Genomic DNA, 7,704 nt, shown 5'->3' on the forward strand with positions numbered 1-7,704 from the left:
TGAAACATTGATGAACTCAAAATTTCTACACGCCCCAGTTTTACGAAGTCCATAAATAAGGGTTGAAAATAGAGAATGGGGGCGCCTGGGTGGCTCAGTCATTAAGCATCTGCCTTCAGCTCAGGTCATGATCCCAGAGTCCTGGGATGGAGCCCCACATCGGGCTCCCCCAGCTCAGCAGGGAGCCTGCTTCTCCCTCTCCCACTCCCCCTGCTTGTGTTCCCTCTCTCACTGTGTCTCTCTGTCAAATAAATAAAATCTTAAAAAAAAGAGAGAATGATGTTTCCTGAACATAAAAGAGGGAAGTTTATTTCAAGAAAAGGGATGGTATGAAGGCAGGCTTTTTTCTATGTAGTTTCCTGTACAACCATTCATAGCTGAATATTACCTTACAAAATCCTGGTGGGATAAAGAATCTGGTCCAGGGGCGCCTGGGTGGCTCAGTCGTTGGGCGTCTGCCTTCAGCTCGGGTCATGATCCTGGGGTCCTGGGATCAAGCCCCGTGTCAGGCTCCCTGCTCTGCAGGGAGCCTGTTTCTCCCTCTCCCACTCCCCCTGCTTGTGTTCCCTCTCTCGCTATCTCTCTGTCAAATAAATAAATAAAATCTTTAAAAAAAAAAAAAAAAAGGAGCACCTGGGTGGCTCAGTCGTTAAGCCTCTGCCTTCAGCTCAGGTCATGATCTCAGGGTCCTGGGATCGAGCCCTGCATTGGGCTCCCTGCTCAGCGGGAGGCCTGCTTCTCCCTCTCCCTTTCCCCTGGCTTGTGTTCCCTCTCTCTCTGTGTCTCTCTGTCAAATAAATAAATAAAATCTTTAAAAAAAATTAAAATTAAAAAAAAAAAAAAGAATCTGGTCCAAAGTCAAGAATAGTAAGCCCAAACAAAGCTTTTCCAGCCCATTCTCTGCAAAATTAAAGAAAGTTTACCCTTGGATGCTGGAGTGCTGTCTCTTGTAGACGGAAAAGATGGGAGAGGGGTACCTGGGTGGCTCAGTCAGGTAAGCGTCTGCTTTCGGCTCAGGTCATGATCTCAGGGTCCTGGATCGAGCCCCACATCAGGCTCCTTATTCAGCGGAGAGCCTGCTTCTCCCTCTGCCTCTGCTCCTCCTCCCCCTAGTCTGTGTGCGCGTGCACACCAGTGCGCACTCTCTAAAATAAATAACTATTTTAAAGAATGGGAGAAACCTGTATGGCTGCTTTCCCCTAAAGTCTCCAGGTCTCTGAAGAAATTACTGTAAGATATTCAAGCTCTGCAATCTGTTTCTTTTCTCCCAGTAATGCCTCACTTTATTAAAAGCTATCCATCTCTATAGTTTGGACAACCCTGCCCAAATAACTCCCCAGACTTGCCTACTATTACACACTTTTTTTCCCCATTAAAAAAAAGTTAGCTTGGGGCGCCTGGCTGGCTCAGTTTGTACAGCATGCAAGATCTTGGGGCTGTAAGTTCAAGTCCCACGTTGGGTATAAACATTACTTAAAAATAAAATCTTAGGGGCACCTGGGTGGCTCAGTTCTTAAACGTCTGCCTTCAGCTCAGGTCATGATCCCAGGGTTCTGGGATCGAGTCCTCCATTGGGCTCCCTGCTCTGCGGGAAGCCTGCTTCTCCCTCTCCCACTCCCCCTGCTTGTATTCCCTCTCTCGCTGTCCCTCTCTCCCTCTCTGTCAAATAAATAAATAAATAAATATTTTTTAAAAATAATCATAAAATAAAATCTTAGAGGCACCTGGGTTGTGCATTTAAGCGCCAGACTCTTGGCTTTGGCTCAGGTTGTGATGGGTCCTGAGATGGAGCCCTACATCGAGCTCCCCACTCAAGGTAGAGTCTGCTTAAGACACCCTCTCCTACTGCCCCTCCCTGCTGCGTGCATGCTCTCTCTCAATAAATGAATCTTTAAAAATAAATAAATAAAATATTAAATTTAAAAAACAGCTTACTCATCCAGGAAGCCCATTTATTCCCTAATACAAACATCTATACCCTAGAATATCAGGTTTTAAGAGACCTTAAAGGGTATTTATTTAGTCCAACAGACAAATGATAATCTGAATTCATTTAAAGCATCCATTCTAATAGCAAAAACTTACAAGGCATTACCATGAGCACCATTTTTACATTTATTAAATCACTTAAGCATCACAACAATTCTATGAGATGGATAATATTGTCCTCATTTTACCAACAGAGACCAAAGCTTAGGGCGGTTAAACAATTTGCCCAAGGCAAACGCTAGTAGGTGGCAGAGCAAGAGTTGATCCCAGGTAGACTAGCTCAGGGATCCATGCTCTTAAGCACTATGCTACACTGCCTTGCCTCTCCAGATGTGTGGAACTCTTAGACTGGAAATTCTGTTCGGTCAGCATATTGATCAAAAAATACAGAATAACAAAGCATTTGAGGCAAAAGGTTAACCATGGGTGTCTAGATGACTGAAGGATACACAGGAGTTCTTGCGCTATTCTTAGAACTTTCCTCTAAGTTTGAAATTTTTTTCAAGATTAAAAGTTTGAAGTTGCTTTTATCATCATATAATGGGATATCTTTTGTAAAAGTGATGACCAAACTACCTGTTGGCCAGCAAAGAAGGCTTTAAAAGAAAACGATCCTTATAATGTCCCCACGAAATGCCCGATCTAAACTGCCCACATCACTCCAGTCAGACTGAAGGACTCAACTGAAGAAATGGGCCTAAAAATGGGTAACACTGTCCCTGAACCACAACACTAAATGCGGGCTCCATTCTCAATGTTTAATATTTAATAACCAATGACATGTAATCCCAAATACGGGGGGATGGGCGCATTTACTCCCAAAAATACATTATACGATATAACCAAATACAAATCTATCCATACACTTGTTTCCCCCTTGCTAGTTCTAACCAGAATATCAGTTCTTCCCTCCTTCCTCTGTCCCTGCCAGGCTGTATCAATGCTCTCTATTGGAAACCTTGCAGGCAGCTGCATTTAGGCAGAGCGATCCATGTTTCAGCTTTATGATCAAGGCATTTGAATCCTTGTGCAATGGAAGAGAACATGAAATCACATACTGATAACCTACGCATCATTCTTTTAGGCAAGTTTCTTGTGACTATCGTTCTAAATTACCCATGAATACCAATTTGGGTTCTTAAATTCATAAACTTCCCAATACACTCTGTGAACAAAATCTCCTGAAGTTTCATGGCAGAAGCACTGATAAAAAAACTACAATGATATCCGAACATACTTTCTTTAGAACACTGATGTTCAAAACTATCATCCCAAGCTTTTTATGTTTTTATTAACTAGTATATTTAAAACCACTCACTTCCAACATGTCTGAAAGCAGTATGTCCCTGCTGCTGCCTTAGTAAAGTTCCAGGTAAGCAGTGCCTCTCCCCTAGACAATGGCTGTATTTAAGGTTTCAGTGGTTGAAGTTAACAGCTGCCTAGATTATAAAATATTAGGACCCTTACTTTTTATCCTATTCTTTGGACAGCTTTCACAGAAAAGAAACAAAATTTTGTTTTTAATTAAAATTTTAAATCTTCAATTATCTCCAGAAACCCTAAAAATGGAGGTAGGAAATGTGTAAAAGGTCGAAACTACAAACTACAGCAGAAGTATCTAAATCACAATGTGATTTCATTAATCTCAGTTGTATTGCTTCCTATCTCAACTTTCTTTTAGCCTTCCCCACAAAAGTCCCTCAGTGATTCCCATATCAAGTGCCTTATTTAACCAAGGCTTACTGACACCTCGGTATATACCAGACACTGAGATAGGTGCTAAGAGGACACAGAAGTAACACAGCATCTACACTCAAGCAGCTCACAGTCTAGAGGGAAAGACAAAAATAAGTAGACAATTTTAACACAGTGTGATGAACATTTTTGAGCTACTGTTACAAGCCTCTCCCTGCAAGTTGGCAAGATCATTCCAAACCACATCCCTGAAAATTGTCTGGAAGAAGAAATTTCACCGATAATCAAAGTTGGAGGCATTTCCGGTAAGTTTAAGAAATCAGGACAGCAACGATGAGCATATGGGAAGATCCCTGTTTTAAAGACTGAGATAATACCATTCTAACATATTCAGCTCCCTATGGGATTTATGGAAAATGGGTTTTTACATATATTATCCCAACATGCAGGGGGTTGGAAATCTAAGTGGGGGCTGGCCCTCTGCAAAATTAAACACTTCTGCCTCTATCAAGGGCTCATTTTAGTTCTGGTTCTTGTTTCTGTTCTCTCTAGAGAATAAGTAGTACATTAGTGGCTAAGTCCATGGACTTTGTAGTTAGTCAGACAAGGATTTAATCCTGGCCTTGGCCACTTACAGGCAGTGAGATTTTCAGCAAACCTCAGCTTCTCTGAGGCTCACATTCCTTAAAAAACAGTTGTGGGAAATTAAGTAAATAGTTTATGCAAAATGCTTAGCACGCAGTAAAAAACAACAAGGGGGCGGGGAGAGAGGGCTGGAAATAACAGGGGACCATCAGGTTCTAAAACAGAAAACAATAAATTATACAGAGCTAATCATTTTGTTATTCCAACTGTATAGTGATCTATGCTTAATTTATTTGCATCTATCCTGTCTCACCCATCCCTAGAGAGCAACTACCTCATAAACCTAAGGCTGAATTGCAATTACTCGGAGTTTTTTTTTTTTAACATCTCCAACAGTCCCAATTTTTATACTCAGAGAACATATCCTTGCCTCTGTGACTCTCCATAATTTGGAACCCTAAGATAGGCACTAGAACTCTAACCACTCAAAAGAGACACCCACCTGGAATACACAGACCGTACCTTAGTCATATAACAAAGAAACCAACAGTATATAGGAGTCAAACAAAAAAATAAAATAAAAATCTGCACAACTCATACTTACTTGTCATTTTTTACCCAAAAACCAAAATGAGGAGCAAAACAAAAAATAAAAGATTTACTTATTTGCACCCCTTATATTTCCTGAAAGAACTAGTAGAGGTGAGGTAAAAGACAAATCTTCCATCTTATCAACCAAAAGGCTCTATAGTACACACCAGTCAAAACAAAGCCTCAGTTGTGGAAATAGTCCTGTACGCTAGTTACTAGGATGCTCACTGCAGCTACACAAAGCCCAGTATTTAAAGCTGGAACCAAATCACCACCACTCAGTCATCCAGAACCTATTTTCAAACTGCCTTTGTACTCCTCCTTCAGATTCCCTTATCCCTCCCCCTAAAGGTTGAGTGGAAAACCGACACTCTGGCAGCAACAGGACCAACCCTCCGAAGATCCACCAAGAAACCTCCCCTAGGCTGGAGTCAAGGCAGAGAAATGTTTGAAAGAAAATTTGGAAAATATTAAATGAGAACTACAGCCCAACAGACTGTACACATTGTCTTTTTCCTTTCTTTTTAACTGCACTTGCTATAATTATGGGATCCAGACATCAAGATTTTACTGTAGCCCTCGAACAGATTATATTAAAAGAAGGAACAAAGTTGTTTCCTCTGAAGCCACAACCTCACAAGGATGAAATCATCTTTCAAGAAATACTCTTATTCTGGAAAAGAAATTTAAGGAAGTGTTGTGGTCTCAAAAGAATGGGGGGAGGGCACAAAAACCAGAGGATTACTAAAGATACATACCAGTTTAAAGCTAAAGAGCAGCTTATCTATTAAGGCCCATCTTGTTACAATCAGGGCAGTACCTATTCCAGCTATAATTTTCAGACCAATTTGCATTTTCAAAGACAGAAAGAAGGGAACACTCAGTTTTCAGCTACTGATGAGTTGGCTATATAATTATCTACAAACAGTATTTTTGCAAGAATGTATCTGCAAAAACAAAAAACAAATCTTAAGATTAAATATATAAAAGCAGTCATGGGCCTTCAGCCCTTACAGTTTTCTGATTTCACAGCAAATTAACCAAACCAAAAAACTCACCTCCAAAAAACAACTTTCAGTTGGCTTAAAAATAAGAATTCCTGTTGTGCTTTCTTAAATGCATTCTAAACACTAAAGTTTGCATTGAGTGTTTTCTCTTAACCTCATCTTATTTAATCCATGGCTCCTTCAGAGAGCACAATGCTGAAAATATTTCCAGGTGTGTTGCCACTTTATTCAGGTGAACTGAAAAGGCATGATTAGAATTTCCTTATCCCTTGAAACACAGAAACCAAACGTTATGGTACTTGCAAACTGAACCTACGACACCTCCACAAATCTCTGCCATCAAAGGTAGTCTTAGGAAGAAAAGGAATGGCAGTTTAACAGGGATCCATTTGTTTTCTTTCATAAAGCAAAGCAGGGAGGCTACTCTAGCAGGAGAATGAGGCTCCCACCCACCGCACCTGGAAAAGTAAAAGAGGGATCCACCCAGGAACAGCAGGGCTGAAACTGATCTGGGCTGTTCAAACTCTCTGGGGGGAAAAAAAAACACCACCATTTAAAGCTGCAAAGCTCCCTACAACTTTCCACTTCCACGAATCTAATGATAACAGGAAAAGAAGTTTTGAAACATACGAAGAACCATCTTACAACTAGCTTCTGACCAGGACAAATTCCTTTCCCAACCCACACGCAACATGCTGAAAAACCGAACTTTTGGTTTGGGCTCTGAAAATAGAAGTTTGTTAGCTTAAACCAGAAAAATATAAAATCAGAGAACACACCAAAATGTAAATTTACATGTAAATGTAAATTTGCTCTCACCCCTCTGAATCTATTCATCTCTATATTAGACCTAGAAGTTTGTTTCTGGGTTTTGAATATTTTACTTTTTAATATAATACCCAAATTCCCCAAAGTAAGTAGAAAGAAAAACTAATAATTGCTTAAAAGTCACCCGTCAGCGGAGCAGATTCTCTCCTTTTTAACTTCCCTCTGGTTACCGTAAGACAAAAATTCGACTTGGCTTCTCCTCCTTTACCCGTCTGTACACACATTTTTTAAAAAGGCACACACCTCAAATGTTGACTTCTAAAAACCAGTCCTTTAAGAAAGAAACCCAAGGCTTCGTCAATGTGCTGAGAAAGACAAATCCAGCAAGGTACTTGATTTTTCGCCACCGCTTCCTCCTTTCAGGATCTTTCCTGCTCTTCTTTCTCTCTCTCTCTCTCTCTCCCTCTCTCTCAGTCTCTCTCTTTTTTTTTTTTTCCTCTCAGATCCAACACCTAAAATGGAAGTTGCACCCAGCCAAAGGCTAGGGAGCCTGGGTGGTGACAAACTGATCTGGCAGCCCTACCCCCTCGCTTTCCTAAGTGATGTCAGCCCCTGAGAACTTCCAATAGGAACCAGGCATAAATCAGGGAGCTGATTTTATCCAATAGGAAACTTCATTATAGGAAATTAAAAAAATAAAAAAGGAGAGAGGGAGGAGGAGAGAAAGAGACAGAGGGAAGTTTTATATATATATTTATATTTAAAGTGGAGACTACACAATCTCTGAGGAATTGCTGCAGAGCTCCGGGCGGGGGGCGTGCCGAAGGAACAAGGGCTTTTTAGGATGGCACGCCTAAGCTTCAGTTCTCTTTGATGGTGGGGTTCTTGCTCTCTTTCCCTTCCTTTCCGGGTAGGGAAATAGAAGAGCTGATTTTATTTGCCTGCTATTTGGTTTGTTGCTTTCAACCCCAAGGCATTTTCCCAAAAGAAGACAGAAAGGGAAGGAGAGAAAAATCCTAGAAATAGGACTATTATGTATTGATCGGGATGGTAGGGAATATCTGAGGTA

General features: G+C 40.8%; 1 protein-coding gene across 6 annotated transcripts in view; it reads right to left on the minus strand.

The window, feature by feature from the left end:
- The window catches only part of CTNND1 (catenin delta 1), a 48,296-nt gene extending 41,100 nt beyond the window's left edge, over positions 1–7,196 (minus strand). For 5 of the 6 annotated variants that reach the window (XM_081798063.1, XM_081798061.1, XM_081798062.1 and 2 more), the window contains exon 1: positions 6,939–7,196. The gene's annotated coding sequence lies outside the window, so the exon portion shown is untranslated. The remainder of the gene's footprint in view (positions 1–6,938) is intronic. The other variant, XM_031018248.2, reaches the window with a different exon arrangement.
- Positions 7,197–7,704: the final 508 nt, after the last annotated feature.

The sequence above is a fragment of the Leptonychotes weddellii genome, chromosome 11, assembly GCF_054177405.1.
Source record: "Leptonychotes weddellii isolate Sample4059 chromosome 11, ASM5417740v2, whole genome shotgun sequence".
In the NCBI taxonomy this organism is placed as follows: Eukaryota; Metazoa; Chordata; class Mammalia; order Carnivora; family Phocidae; genus Leptonychotes; species Leptonychotes weddellii.